At 40.9% G+C, this 16,773-nt stretch overlaps 1 long non-coding RNA gene across 1 annotated transcript in view; it reads left to right on the plus strand.

Moving 5' to 3' along the window:
• LOC138528317 (uncharacterized) overlaps nt 1-16,773 on the plus strand; it is a 920,355-nt gene that overhangs the window by 531,650 nt on the left and 371,932 nt on the right. Inside the window, exon 3 of the long non-coding RNA XR_011284119.1 lies at nt 1,608-1,704. This is a non-coding gene — a long non-coding RNA (uncharacterized lncRNA). The remainder of the gene's footprint in view (nt 1-1,607; nt 1,705-16,773) is intronic.

Below are 16,773 nucleotides of genomic sequence, written 5' to 3' on the forward strand. Positions count from 1 at the left end.
GATAATAATGTATCCAACCTTCTATGTCTATTAAATAATCCATTCATCCCTATCACAGATATACATGTATCCACCTATATATCTTAACAGTATCATATGCCCTTACACATTCATGAATTAACCCATCTTCAAAGTATTTCATTCATCTCTCCAGCACCATACCCTTATCCATTCACCTTTTTCAGGAGCTTGCGATCTGTGGCTCTCCAGATGTTTCGGACTACAGATCCCATGATCCCTCACCATTGACTTGGCTGGCTAGGGCTGATGGAGCTGTAGTGCAACACATCTGGAGAGCCATAGGTTTCAGATCCCTGATCTTTCCTCATAATCATTCATTCACACGCACCCTCTCACTCTCCTTCATTCACCCTCCCCTCCATCACCCTCTTTTCACTCTCTGGTGGTCATTACGACCCAGGCGGTAAGTATGCCAACTTTACCACCATGGTGTAAACTAAGTTTACACCATGGTGGATGGCAGATTTACCGCCCCATTCCAAGGTGAGTGGGGCGGTAAATCCCCATTTCCCATTTTACCCTTCCCGTTTCCCATTTTTGCCCCATAGGGCATAATGGGAGTGGGGAAGGCGCTAATTACGCCACCGTAAATTACAGTGGCGTAATTAGCACCAAGGCGGTTTAGCGCCATGGATTTTAACGGCTGCTAAAAGCAGCCGTTAAAATCGGATTCAGGCGTTAAGGGTTAACGACGGCGTTAACCCTTAACGCCTGAGTTGTAATGAGGCCCTCTGTCTGAGTTCCCCTTTTCATAGCCTCCATTTGAAAAGTGTGTCTATGTGCAAGAACTCAAAACATGGTTTCACTATACAACAGCCAAAGTTTGGATCTATTAATGTGTCTTAGTTTTCCAGGAGAAAGAAATTGGATGCAAATGAGTTCTAGTGCCTTTGCTGGCCTTTGCTGGAGGTTTGTCAGACATGTTAAGTGGTGGGAAAAGGGTCATGTGCACCAGGCCTCCATCTTGGGAGTGGCCCTACCTGTGTACCTGATGCAAATAAGTCTCTGCACATTTTCTTTTTATTAAACATAAATAACACATGATATTGTGTACTGTGTTGCTAATTTTGGCTATTGACTACCAGTTCAAATCCGATCAATTCATCCTGTAATGCATCATGTGGCCACTCTTGCACACATACATATTATGTATTCCTTATAGAATAACTTATGTGTAATTTTCATATTTCTTTGTGGAATATACCGATCATGTGCAATAACTCAACTAAGATGCCTATTGATAGTTTTGAGTACCACAAGGGTTCAGACGATAGCGTAGCATTTTCAATCCCTGCTGAAGAGATCTGTGTTTACATGCCTAATAAAAGTATCACATCCCTGCAATGCCGACTTGGTATTGGTACATTCTTTGGTAATTGTAGCAGCTATTAAACAAAGTAACTCCAAAAGAACTTTCTGGTAAATACTACAGTTCTTTATGTTCAGAGACAAAGGATGATATTGTGAGCATGGGCAGATCGACTTATCTCACTGTAAAGTACTGTGCTGTCTCCCATGAAAACTGTTACCTCATCACATTCTAGTGGAATTGATTAGCTCATTGACTGCTCTTTCTTTTCTTGTAGGCAATTTGATTGGTCGGGCCTTTGTTAGGGGAGTGGCAACCAAATGTCACAGGCCTCTCGAAAACCTATGTACAGGTCAGATTATTTGATTTAAAAGGTTTGTGATTTTCTAGAATTTCAAATGTTCCATAGAATCATGAATAACCATCTGTAATTCTGTGTCAGACAATGACTGATCTTGTGACCTTATCACTCAGTTTTGAAGCATGAAAATGCAGTAGAAAGCCAAGAGGAATTTTGTTTCAGCTAATATCAATTAGAATTCAGGTACTTGGAAACCTCCACTTAAGATGGAGAAATAAACGCTACAATCATGCTCCTTTTGCATAATCTCTTCATGCAGATTTATTTAAAAGGTTGCTTCATTGTGAGATTTGTGTACTTTCAAAGTCAGGTCTATCAAGAGGGAATTATTGTAGTTTTTCAAAGTCATCAATCTTTTTTTTATCAAAAACACACAATTTTAATGCATTCTATAGAAAAGGTCTATTGTTCTGTTCACAGTAACCATCACATATAGCATGGATCAATTTGGTAATACAATAACAGCATCAATTGTTGCTTATTCTTACAATTCTCGACACAATGGCCTATATTACAATTCATTTTGGTCTATTTTAAGAAGAAAAAATAAACATAAGTCACACACATTTTTTGCTTCTCACACTACTTAACTATCATCTCACCTACAGCGTCCATGTGCTTCATAAATCTCAAATACATTGATTATTTTACTTTGTCTAATAAACCCCCAAAACCTAACATGTTTCATTTTTTCTAAACTTGAGTTAATCAGGGAACTTCATCAGGGGTAAACAACAATGTAAAACTCTCAATTGATGAGACATAGGGCCTCATTACACGGTAGGCGGAGGATCAAGGTGCTATTAGCACCTTGGTCCATGCGGGAAAATACCGGCACCGCCTTGGTGGAAAGGGGAATTACCGCCCTATTCCAAGGTTGGCGGGGCGGTAATTCCCCCTTCCCCCATTGCCCTTCCCCATTCCCATTTTTGCCCCATAGGGCTTTATGGGAATGGGGAAGGCAGTAATTATGGTGCCGCAAATTGTGGTACCGTAATTAGCACCCTGGTCTCTTTGCGGGTTGGTTTTTAACGCCTGCTAAACAGCAGGTGTTAAAGTACCTACCCGCAAAGGGACCTCGTAGTAAGGCGGTAAGGGTTTACCGGTACCGGTGCTCTTACCGGTACCGGTAAACCCTTACCTCCGTCCGTGTAATGAGGCCTATAGACACTTTCTTTAGATCTTAATTGCTGTCACACTTTCTGAAACAACACTATTTACTGCACTCAAATCTTCACATTCCTATGCATGGGGGGGAGTTACATGATGTATCTATATTAAGTTCTTCTTGTCACCTCTTTCGTCCTTTTTAATTCTTGCCATAGTCTATTTATGTTCAACTACACATCTAGTGTTCTACGTGCACCTATAAGATCAAAACGTATCCCAATTAGTAGTGGATACTTTAGAAATGCCATGTGTTACACATGTGTAGTGGCCATTAATGGACTCACTCTTCTTTACTCTCTTCCCCACCCAGAGAAAGAAAATGACTGCAAATGTGCTTCAAAAAAGACCAAAACCCATTGGTTAGCTCCTATAATAGAGAAACCGTCTATGAGTGAATCCCTAATTATTGCTCAACGGCCTCATATCAATGACACTTACTTTCCTATTCATTCGGAGTACAGATATTTTTCTTTTTTCTGTGGGCGTCTGTTGGATTTTCCTCCTATACTGTAACAATATAATGAATGTCATCCAGTTAGATTTAGATCTACTGCCTCTGTCGCTGTGCTACATGTAATAATAAATTAGCAACCACATGTGTTTCGGTACTCACTTGCAAAGTTATCCTTAAAAAATCTCTGTCAGCCCTCCCTTGGATTTAGTCTTCCTGGCAGGGTTTGCACCCGTGGAGGTGAACGAGTGTGAGCCCCTGATTGGCAAAGCCTAATTGGTTCACCTTGTTTGAGGCAAGACTTTGAAAGATTGACTTGGCCTTTTGGATTTCTTTTATTTTTCGGACAGTGCCCCGGGTTCTGCCGTAATGTAGGAAGGCTATTGAGCATATGTCCAGACTCTGCTTGTGCTTCACTTGAAGGTCAGCTGGGTAAAAGCACCTTTGGACTTGCTGCCATGTCCCTGCAGGAGATCTCTGTACTTTTGATGCAGGGAAACAAATGCAACATCAGTCTCTGCAGAGTGTATACAGCATGGGTATTCCAAGACTGCATGGTGGGACCCTGCTGTCTCTGCGCAGGCTGACTAAGCAAGTGCTTCAGGACATTTTAATGTGGTTTCGATGTTGGTCAGTGCTTGCCGATTGAGTGTTGGAAAAATATTAATGTGCCTCTGATGACAGAGAGTTTGCGGGGCGAACACCTGAGAAGAATGCGATGTGCCTCTGATGTCTGAGTGGGTGTTTAATAATTGTGACCTCATCTAAATGGCTTCCCTCATACACAGTGTTTAACTCTCTTTAAGAGGCTGTGTCCAGGAACTCTGCTACTGCAGGAACCCAAATACGTGCTCCTGTTTGGGAATGCAGAGAGGCTTCTATTACTGGCTCCATATTGCTCCAGATTCTCAGAGTTAGGAGTGACCACCCTGAAAGGGACAGGGCCATTTATTAGGGAATGAGTCTTCAAAGGACCAGAGTCCAAATGTAGGTGGGTGAGCTGTATCTCAAGGGGAGTAAAACCTGGTTCTACCTAAGGACACCCTGATAGAAACGAGGAAAGGATGCTGCACTTTATTGTTCCCACTGGGGACAAAGTGAGGGCGATTAGGAGATACAGCATACTACTCACTGTTCCATCACCTTCTAGCTAAGGGAGGCACCTGGCCCATAGTAACCACGTGATATGTCTCCAGAGGCAAGCAAGGCTTCATCACAACAGCTGTAAATATGAAATTGGTGACTCCTGTTCTCATATTTGAAATGAAAGAGTTACAAAGACTGGGACTCTACACGGGAACTCAGGGGATGTCTTTTCCATAAGGCATTGGGCTCTGCAATTCCGCATGTGAGCAGTGTGTGTGTGTATGTGTATGTGTGAAAGCTAATATTAATTGTGGACATATAAAGTGGTCGTCTGCAATCTTGAAATTAAAATTTGTACAATAAAAGAGCTTTTTCTGTTGGAAGACGTGTTTGAAACATTCTGAATGGTAGTCTTAAAGCAAGACCAAATTATAAAGGGGCTTCCTGCAAGCTATATACACAATTGTTGAAGTAGCAGCGTGCTATTAGGGTACTTATAAAACATCTGAATTCTGGCCAACTGGAGGCTCAGAGAGCTGTTGGTGCATGAAAGTGGAAATGCCCTTATTTGCAAATCATCAGTTTAGATAGTGCAGAAAAATTTGGTTGATAGAAATAAAGGCAGACCACATATAACTTAAGAATAGACGCAGCATGTAAATAGTGGAAGCAACCATGTCCAACAATGGATTTAGGAAGTGGTTAATGGGTGTACTAATTGCTTTAGGCACTTTGTGCACCCTTTCAATATTTGACTGCAAGGACAACGAATGCTGAGCATGAGCTAAGCCCTTGGTGTAGCTGGAGGGAGACTAGGGGGCCAAATGAAATGTCCCGAAACCCTTTTCCCCTGAGGGTTTGGGGTGGGATCCTATGTTGCACATTGCAGTCCAACTGTTGCATTGTGAAATAAAGGCAAGTTGGCATAGAAAGAAGGGTGCAATGCCTTTATTTAGTTATCTCCAGAGACCCACCACTAATTTCTCCTTGTTACCAGACATTTGGTCGAAAAAAATTGGTCGACCAGACAAATGGTCGAACCAATTTGGTCGAAAACCAAATGGTCGAATTTTTTTTTTTTTTATTTTCACCCCTTTTTTTTATTTTTTTTGGGGGGCCCCCTAAAGCCCCCTTTTTCTCTCTAAAAACCCCTTTTTTTAAAAAACAAAAACCCGAAAAATAAATATATATATAAAAAAAAAAAATTCGACCATTTGGTTTTCGACCAAATTGCGTCGACCAAATGTCATTCGACCAGTTTTCAGTCGACCAAATGACTGGACACCATTTCTCCTAGCTTCACTTTGCCTGCCCAGTGGGTGTACAAGCTTTCTACTAGTCGACAAGAAGATGCTGTCTTGCCGCAACGTGGACTGTGCCGGCTCTTCCAAACACCAAGAAATTAAAGTGGACTGTGCTCGCGCACACGTTTATTTAGTATCTCTGTTTACACTGTTTACACGTCTCCCGTACGTTACGAGGAACAAAGGAGATTGACTTCCTTTTCTTTTCTTTTTCTTTTGCTCAGTTGTATTAGGTTACCCTGCTGCCACTCACACACTCTGCCTCTCAGCCACACCCCTCCTACATCCTGAACTAAAACTCAAATAAGCGGTGAACGCGCATCGCTTGCGCACCGCAAGTGGCATCTAAAGTGATTGGGCTGTTGGGCTGTTAGGGTGAGGGGTGAGCAGTGAGGTATTTTCTTATTTTTTACATGCCTTAACGATCAACCTCTGCATAAAAAGAATATACCTGTTTAGCAGGGAAGTGTATGATTGAACTTACACATCACTTTTTGTAAAAGTGTGCGTTCATACACAAAGTTATGGATTCAGGGCTACACAGTGGCCAACTAACGGATATGTCAGCAATCAACATCTTAAATGTTGATGCCTTAATCTGCTCTGGAAATACGGCTGATACAGAACCTATTGGTAAGATGAATGATCAGAAGTCAAATAAAGATCCCAGTTGTATTCTCTGAATCTGCGTCAATAGGATACACTGTGAATATAGAAAAACTGTCTGAGATTCAGACGGCCCCTTACCCCCTTGAAAAGGAGGTGCTATTCCCGGTAGTTCCCACCACACCTACAACATCTACAAATCGAAGTGAGGGGGATAATTCCACCTCAGCAATTGATTCTGTATTAATTATGGAATTAAACAAGCAAATTAGTGACTCAATTGGTGTACTAACGCCTTTAGTTCACCGCAAGTTTCACTTTGATCGACCATCCTTTACACCATTTAGGTGGGCCGCATTCCCATCCGAGTTCCCATTCAATGACATGGACCCTAAATTCATCAGCAATTCAAATAAGAAAGAGGACATGAGGTGGGATAACTCACAAGCTCCCCTTGGAGAGAGTGTAAGAAACCACTCTCCAATGAAGAACATACAAGCGGATATGCAGCAAGTGAATAGGGAAGGTGATACATTTCAGATTTCTAATCCATCTAGTCCCTATTCCTTTCCGGTGATAATCAGGATCCTTGATTTACTTGGTAAAGGACATGCTTTCGCGCACTTAGAGATAAGGTAATTAAAAGCGATGTCCAATGACTTACTCCAAAAATTCAATCAGCTGGAAGGCTTCTTGATGGCAAAAGATGTCACCATCCCAGCCACCTGTCCCCATCATTGTATGTGCTATCCATCAGGGACAATTAATGAAAAAAAACCTTCTGCTGATAAACAGACGGAATACACAGAAATGCTAGTACCAGACGTTGGGTTGTTGGGGTTTGTCGAGATACCTAATACCACGGATTGCATACTGTCAATGCCATTTGATGGCTTCAAAGGACATTGACGCCATGAAAAATGACATCAGGGAAATCAGGACTAGTTTGACTTCAGGAATAGTCGCACATGTATCTCCTACGCCAAAAACGGATGATGTGACTCTTCATAGTCCCTCTGTGCTGGTTAAAATAATCAAACAGTCCAATCTTGAAGAAGACCCCGAATTTGAATTAAAAGAAAAAAAAGGGGTTTCCATCTCCTCGGGTGAAAAAACTACATCTTAAAGCTGTTAAACGAGCAGAGAAGCGCAGGAGAGAAGCAAAGTCCCTAGGAAAGGAGCACCACAGTCTGCTCCCACGGGAAGGAGAAGACGAATCTCTGGTAGCAAGGACAATGAACAGTGACCGTGGGCAGACTAACCCCCCAATGCCTTTACATGACAATGATATCATTGATGTGGAGCAGCTCTCGGAGGAAAGTCGCACGCTCCTCCTACCTCGACGTCCTGCACTGGTATTGGAATCTGCTTACCTTTGTGATAAAAACAAGGGGATGAAAGGTAATCGAACAGTAGTATTAAAGACAACTCAGATAATATGGGGAAAGAGCAACCTAAAAGGGACCAGGTGGGGCTTCTTCTTCAGCATTCAAATGAGAATGATAAAAACTGGAATAGTATGTTCAACTACTTTCCCAGGGTAGGTGTGAAGTGTACTAGTAACACTCAGAACACTACTGATAACTTGGTATCGAGTAAGGGGATTTTGCTGGGAGATAATCTTAAGGCCCCCTTGCCTGAAATTGAACTGAAAGCAAAGGATACCCAAGCATGTAACCTGGTAAAGGAAAATATTATTGTTGTTGTTTCTTATGCTGAAGTATGTAATCTTGTACAAGGAAATCGATCTCAAACACACCCACTCACAAAAACGACTATGTCATAATTAGTGTGTCGGGATCCTCCTCCTCCATAGTCCACTATAGGTATAAAGAGTCCTCCAACAGGCTTCAGTGCTATTATCGATCCTCAATCATGCACACTAACAGCACCCCTAATGATTCAGACTCCATGGGTGCGCGATCCGCATAGAGCCCCTTTAGGTCCTAAAATGAACTTCAATACTCTTTTGACCTTGAAAACTGCCCATGTAAGCATTGATCAACCCCTCAACACCGTGGTGGGAGGTGGTTTACCACCAGTGCAACCATTTAGAAATGAATCAAAGGCTTATGGCGGGAAATGGTGTAAATTGGAGGAAAATGGTGTAATCACTATGAATAGCTGTAGCCCCCCCCTCCGATAACAACAGGTGACCATGCCCTAATTCAGTTACACTTGGAAATTCCCTTGCCTGCCATAAAGTTAACCCATTACTCCCACTGATTGAAATTGATTGGCCTTTCATTTCGATAAGATGGAATCCATCTCTATGCCTAAAAATAACAGAGTTAGTGAGAAATGACCTAAATAAATTCTTAAAAATAGCTTCAATCTATGAAAATGAAAGTAAGATTAATGACATTGTCGCCCACAGTATAAAATCCATTCGAGAACAATGGACACACAAATCAATTGTACCTGTCCTGCAATTTGATCCTGAGATACATCTTTCAAAACGCAATAAAAACAAAGAACTTCGTACCATCAAAAAGTATACTAGAGACCCTAAGCATTATGTTCATTTAAGAAAATGTATCCTTCAGAGATATAAAAACAAATTGGTCTTCCTCCGTATCACTAAAGAGAATAATCTTAATTGCAAGCTCATTAGAAAGATCTGCAAAGATGATGCGAAGTCAGTATGGTCCGTAATACGTAACACCCAAGACACTAAGTCAACAAACAGTGAAAATATTATATCTGCACAAACATGGACCAAATATATATCTGAAAAATTCACTCTTCCAACTCACTTTGAACATGTGGAATTCCGTCCCAACTCAAAATTGGAGTGGGAATGTTTTTCTTGGACTGAATTTGTCATCTCTTGGGCTATAAAGAAGCTCTCCCACTCCAAGGCACCGGGTCCTGACAAGATTCCTCCATGTGTATATAAGGCGTACCACGCCTTATGGGCTTCCATTCTGAAGTTCAAGTTTGACTTAATATTAAGATAGGGAACACACCCGAGCAATGGGGGACATCGATAATTGTCCATATATTTAAAAAAGGTAACCGTAGCGATCCTTGGAATTATCGGTCAATATCATTAATTGACACTAGTGCCAAAATATTTGCGACCTTAGTGTTGCATGAACTTGACAATTTCATATCACAGAAGAACATCTTGTCTAAAGCACAGATAGGTTTCAGAAAAAATATGGGGACAATGCTGAACACAACTTTGATGTCGCATATTCTGGCAAATACAAAATAAATGGGGGAACTCCTGTATATATTGCAAGCATCAATATGACTGCAGCGTTTGATAACGTGGTGAGGGAGTTGCTTTGGAGGAAAATGGCTAAAGTTGGGATCCGGCTGGTCTAATAAACTGGATCATGAGAATATACTCCTACACAGCATACAGGGTTAGAATTAATAAAGAGGGAGCAACTACTGAGCCCATTATAACATCTAAAGGACTAAAGCATGGTTTCAACCTTGTGGCCACTCTTTTTAATTTGTACCTGTGTGATGTAGAGAGCATTTGGAGTCAGATGGGTACGTATACGGTAAGAATGCAAATTCTCAGAATCCACTGGCTGGCTTTCGCCGACGATTTAATTATCATGGACCCTTCGCTGCCGGGGCTACAAGCCTAGTTGTATGTCTTTGAGAAATATGCCCATGAGACCAATCTCACTCCCAATTTAGCGAAAACAAGTATATTGGTCCTCCATGCAGGAAAAAAGTTTAAGTCATTCAAATGGAAATTGGGTGATTTGGTGGTGCAACAGCTATCAGAGATATATTACCTAGGGTACCAGCTTAGCAGTAATTCTTTGGTTATCTTATGGAAAAAAAGATTGACCCAAAAAGCACATCCCTTGACAAGCCAAATGAAAATAAGATTTGCGAAATACTGCTGTTTCTCATTAATCCCATTGCGGGATTTATTTATAATGAAAGTACAGCCTGTCTTCATTTACATTTTGGACATGTGTTTCTTTGAGCTAACTTCATTTCTTGATACGCTACAGAGCCGTTTACTTAAAGGGTCTTTGCATTTAGCATTATCGATACCTAATTGTATAATTAGGCATGAGTTGGGGATTATTTCACACTCATGTAGAGTCCTATGGCACGCTTTATGTAATTATGCAAAAATATTGAATCCTCCAAGTCACATTGTATATGGGGAGATGCAAACATTGATAAAGGCTCAAACGGTCCCCTCAGTCAATCAGTATCAAATATGCATGCAAAATGTATTGAAGACATTATCAGTCTCACAAGATGATCTTTATCTCAGACCTGCGTATGTTAAAAAAAAAAATGTTTGAGAAAGACTGGATTGATACTCTTGAACAAATACAACAATATGCATCCTATACGGAATATGCCAAATTTACCCATAAGAGATTACCATGCTGCAAGTATATTTGTATCTTCCCATGCATGACCACAAGAGCATATTATATGCGCTTCAAATTCAATCAGTTCCATACTAAGGAGCGATGTAGAAATTGGGCTATTATGCCACCAAACATGCAATGTATGAAGTGTAGGTACCCGGACTACAATGAGCCCTTGGAGATGCTGAGATATCTGGTCCTGGAATGCCCTTATTTTAAATCAGCATGCTCCATGCTCTTAATGAAATTTGCAAATGCTGATTTTGTAGACTCCACTGTTCTCGTGTGGGGAAAGGTTGATGAATTGCAAATACTATATTTGCCCTAGGTCATCTCTTAAGGATTCTTGAAAAAGAGTTGGCATTGAATGTCTAAATGTAATGCAATTAGAAAAATGAGGAATTTGTAATTTTAATGGTTTTAAACATCATGGATATGAATTTTAGAAAGCAAATCAATTGTTTTAGTGTTGTAAATATGAAAAATGATTTAATAATGAATGTAAGATGTTTTGCAAAGGTTTTATTAACCAAACACAAATAAATACATTTAAAAAATATCAGTCTTTGTCCAGCACCGAAATGCCAGGCAATACTCTTCTGAACAAGAGTACCAACAGCAACCCCAGACATGTGTTTCAGCCTGGTATGGCGTCATCAGTGAGGTGGAGCTGTGCCTCTGAAAGAACAGTGAGCAAGGGGTCCACATTTAAATCATCCTAGTAACCTAGGGTGAAACCCCAAAGCTACTTAATATGCACACACAGGGATGCTACCCTTGTAAAATTGGAAAAATGTAAAATCAAACTCCTGCAGCCTGGATACCCATCTTCTTATCCTCCCTGATACTTTGTCATTCCTTTCGTGGAAAACACCTCAACCAAAGGTTTGTGATCTGCATGTACTTCAAAAGTGGTACCTAATACGAAACCTCTAAATTTGTCCATAGCCCACCTTACGGCCAAGGCTTCTTTTTCTATAGTTACATAAGCCTTCTCTGGTCCTTTCAGCAGTCAGGAGGCAAATGCTATTACAATCTCCTTCCCTTCATTGATTTGTGTGAGAACAGCACCTAATCCACCATTGCTTGCATCTGTGGTAATTAACGTGTGTCGTCCTCTTTGATACTTGTGTAGCACCATTGCTGTTGCTAGATCTTTCTTTATGTATTGAAACTCATCTTCACATTGGTCATACCACTAAAATTATACATTTGTCTTTAATATACTTCTCAGAGCGCTTGTATGATCAGCAAATCCTCCAACAAACTTGGAATAATATTCTGCCATTCCTAAAAATGTCCTAACATGTTTGTTTGTTTCTTTGTTTGTTTTATTTACATTGCGCACCAGACCCAGGGGTATTCGGGTGCGAAGGCAAGAAGAGGGTTGTTCAACTTAGGTTACAGGTTACAGATTAATCATGGGGGTACAGCTATGGTTACAGTGCTGTGGATATGTATTGTCATAGAGTCATAGGTGTATATATATTAAGTTTACAGGAATGCAGGTATGACATAAATAAGGCAGAACAAATATACATAGTATACATGGGATCCTAGATGTCAGAGGAGTGAGATTAGGCATTGTGTTCTTTTAACAGTCGAATCAGATTGGATCTGCATTGTCGCTAGGGGAGATCTTCCCTTAGAGCAGGGGGAAGGGAGTTCCAATATTGTGCTGCTTTAACAGCGAAGCTGCTCCCGCCAGATTTAGTGAGTTTGAATCTGGATACTAGCAAGAGGTTAGTGTTAGCTTTTCTTAGGGGGCGAGAGGCTGTTTGTCTGATGAATCTGTCTATGAGGTATTGCAGGGCTGCGTGGTTAAGACATTTGTTTGTAAGGGATGCTGTTTTGAGGAGGATCTTGTCATTTGTGGTGAGCCAGTTAGTAGATCTCCTGAGGTCTGATATATGGGCGTTTATAGGGAAGTTCAGGGCGGCTCTCAAGGCATTATTTTGCAGTGTCTGTATTTTGGCGGTGATGTATTTGTTGCTGCCTATGTAGAGGGCATTGCAGTAATCTAGTTTCGACAGGGTTAATGCCCTTGCTAGAATGACGCAATTGTTAGGTGAGAGGAAAGGCTTGGCTGCTCTAATTAACTTCCAGGTGTAGGATGTGGCTGAGACCATAGCATTCACTTGCTTACCAAAGGTAAGCGTGGAGTCTATGTAAAAGCCAAGGGTTTTAACTACTTTGGCCACAGTAATGATGATATTGTCGATTATAAAGGAGTCATAGTTGGGACCTAGTTTTTTGATGTTGGAGGAGGTGCCTAGAATTAGGAGTTCGGTTTTGTCATCATTCAGGCATAGACCGTGGGAGGCCATCCATGCCTGGATGATGAGGTAGACTTTATTCACAAAGGCCAAATCCTTGTCATAATCTCCCGTCAAAGGGATGAGGATCAGTGTATCATCTGCATAGTTAGTGTAGGTGATACCTAGACAGTCTAGATCATTGAAAAGGGGCTTTGTGAAAATATTGTATAGGGTGGGCGATACACATGATCCTTGGGGTACGCCGCATGAGATGGGTGCGGGGTCTGCGGCTGCTAGAGGAGAGAAAACTCGCATTGTCCTGTTATCTAAGAAGGACTGGATCCATGTGACTGCTTCATGGGATGTTCTTTGCCATTTGGAGTACTCATGTGTTCTATTGTGTCAATTAAATCTTTCGTGGGAGAAATCCTGTCATTGTCCTAAGTATTCAATTTCCTTCCTGTTTATCTTTGACTTTTCTTTGCCGAGAGTCATTCCAACATCACCGAGTTTCTTAAGAACTCTATCCAATCTTTTGTCATGATTCTCCTTGTTCTCAGCATATAACAACACATTGTCTTGAAAAATAATTACACCTTCTTCTCCTTCAAATATTCGGTACATTATCTTTTGAAATACTGAGGCTGCAGATAAGAGACCAAACAGCTTTCTTCTATATTGGAACAGGCCCTCTGGTGTTATGAACGCTGTTAGATGTCTCAATGCCTTATGCAGATTTATCTGATGGTACGCTGGGCTGAGATCAAGTGTGTTTGCTGGTCCCATCGTTGATATAAGCTCCTGTTAGGCAGAGGGTGTCTTTCTGGAATCACACATTTGTTGGACTGTCTGAGGTCTAAACCAATTCTGACTTTCCCAGTGTTTTTCCTCACTACTACTAGTGTCGACACTCATTCAGATGCATCAATGCTCTCTATACTTCCTTTTTCATCTAGCTTCTGCAGTTCCTTCTTCACTTCATCTCTCATTGACATAGGAACATTCCTGATCATCTGGGCAATTGGTTTTCTGCCTTCTCTAAGTAATATGTGATGCGTGAAGCTGCTCAAACAACCTATTTCATCTCTGATTACTTCTTCTGGTATCCTTTTAGTACCCTTCTCTGATCCTTGAACTGTGAACACTGATTCTTCTGCATTCGGATCTAGCCTCACTTTTAAGTGCTTCTTATGTGTCCAACGCAGGAGGGGTAAGCTCCTTTCTTTGACACATACACGTGCCCTTCAGCCATTCTTCCCTTGAAGTTGAGGGTCTCCTTAAACCAAACAATTAGTCCAATTCTTACCCCCCTGTATGCTCTTGGATTTATATCTACTTCATGTAAATACTTGGGTCCAATTTATTTCCACACCACTTCTGGAATAAGCATGTATTTGGCATCAGCCATCATCACTATTGGGCTACCATTGACTCGCACAACAGAATTGAGGCTGTCTGCCTCCTTCTTTACTCCCCACTGCATACATGCACTCTTCTCCATCATCACTTTCTCCATTATTGATCCAGTTTGTACTCAAATTCTTATTCCTGCAACATTTGGCTAGATGCCCTTTTCCATTGTAGATTGTGCATATTATTCTGAGTGCAGGACAGGTCAGACTGTTGGCCCAATGGGAGGGGCTGTCACATCTATAACATGTCCTGACTGTCATTCTTCCTCTTAATCTGTGTCTCCCTCTTCCATGTTGGAAATTCATGGTTTGAAAGTCTTCTGATTTCCCTATTCACTCCTTCTCTGTTGTCACTGTTGCATCTTCTTCTCACATTTTGACTCTCTATTACAGCAATTGATTAATTACTGCTGGATTGTGGTGTGTTGGTGGGGGGTTACGCATATCTCTTTTCACACTTCCTACTAATGTCTTTGCGCATTTCTCAGTGTGTTCAACTTCTTTTGCCATGCGTGAAATGGTCTCTAGTGGTGGGTCATCTTCTGCCCATAATTTTTCTCTCACTTTTCTGCTACTGCATTCTAGAATACGTTGATCTCTGAGTCTCTCATCCAATTGTTAGTTGAATGTACATGCTCTTGCTAGTTTTCTTAAAGCTCTGATGTATTGTTCTACATTCTCACCGTCTTCTTGAACACGTTTTCCAAATGTATATCTTTCCAAGATAGTGCTTAGTTTCTTTTCATAGTACTTTGTCATTTTCTTTATAGCTTTTTCATATTCATTTATGTCTTGGCTCTCTTCAACAATCAATTCAGCTAAATCTTCAAACTTGTCTTGTCCTGCTGACCCCAAACAATGAAGAAATAGTGACTTTTTTCTTTCTACACTATAGTTTGTGGAACTAACCACATTTGCAAAATGCTTAAATCCTTTGAGCCATCTTTTCCATGGTATAGTTGGTTCACCAATCTCTGGTAAAAACATTGTTGGAGGAGGTACGCTATGCACTGCCATATCTCCTGCAGCTGTGGTGGTTGTTATTTATTTTATTGCAGAGATCATAGAAATAGAAAAAAAAAATAATCCCACTGGGACGAGTAGGAGTGCATTGCTAGACTTCCTAAAACGGCCATATGTTACCACTTTCTCCCAACAGAGCCCGAAAATTAAAAAAATTATCAAAAAGAATTGGTCAATTTTGACCTTAGACCCAATGATGAAAAGACTCTTTCCAGAACCTCCACTCTTTGCTTATTCCAAGAGTAAAACAATGAGGGAACATCTCATAAAAGCAGATTTGTCAGCAGCAAAATGAACCCAGGAAACCTACAAAGGTACAACCCCATGTCACAATTGCAACAACTGCAATAACTTAATAACGGGCAACACCATCCTTCACCCCCATAAAGGTTACAAAATTAATTTGTATCATTCTTCGACCTGTGATTCAAAAAATGTAATCTATGGTATAAAATGTCCATGTGGAATTTATTACGTAGGCATGACAATGAGGAAGGCGAAAATAAGGTGGTCCGAACACAAGTCAAACATCAGGACAGGAGCAATAAAATCACCAGTTACTCAACATTTCAAAAAAGAAAGACACAATATCTCGCAAATAAGATTCATCATTCTGGAACAGATAAAAATATCAAGAAGGGGCGGAAATCTAAACAAAATTCTTCTGCAAAGAGAAACATACTGGATCGACAAATTGAACTCAATGCAACCCAATGGTATGAACGCAGATTGGGATTTAAGTTGCTTTCTATAAAAGAGCACAGAAATACCAACCGGACAGCAAGAATCTAAATAGCTCCCCGCGTACAGAATTGTATCTGTAAAAAATCGGGCTGGTACAAAACAAATGCATATGAAATAAATAAAAAATAAAAAACATTTTTGAGTACTCTCTAATGAGCCATGCAACACTTAAAATAACAAACATCATGTTTAGCAACATCCCTAGACTTCTGTAGCGACGATCTAGAAGCAACCACCACACCACAGGAATTTAAACCACAGTTATTGAAACTATTCCAAGATGGTGGCCATGCAATCATGGAAAACTAGCCAGTTGACAGCTTGGTAGAAAGCAAGAAGGGACTACATCTAGGGAGTTCAAAGAAACACAATCAAGGCAACCGTGGAGCTACCTCAAGGAGACACACATGCTGTGAATGGAACAGGGGAGCGCGGCCCAAGGGAAGGAGAAAATTAAAATCGTGAACGGCACGAGACAGCAACGCGAGCGGCTTGCGGCAGTGCTGAGCGGACGACAACGAGCTCGCACGTACGGCAAGCCAAAGAAAGTAGCCGACAGCCGTCCGCATAGTCAGGTGAGACAATGGGGACACGATATGAAAGTAAAGCATGAAAAACGCTGAATTAGGGTTGGGTGACTGGGGCACAGCGCTATGATGTAGCGACT

This window comes from Ambystoma mexicanum, chromosome 7q, assembly GCF_040938575.1.
Source record: "Ambystoma mexicanum isolate Mex_15411 chromosome 7q, UKY_AmexF1_1, whole genome shotgun sequence".
Lineage (NCBI taxonomy): Eukaryota > Metazoa > Chordata > Amphibia > Caudata > Ambystomatidae > Ambystoma > Ambystoma mexicanum.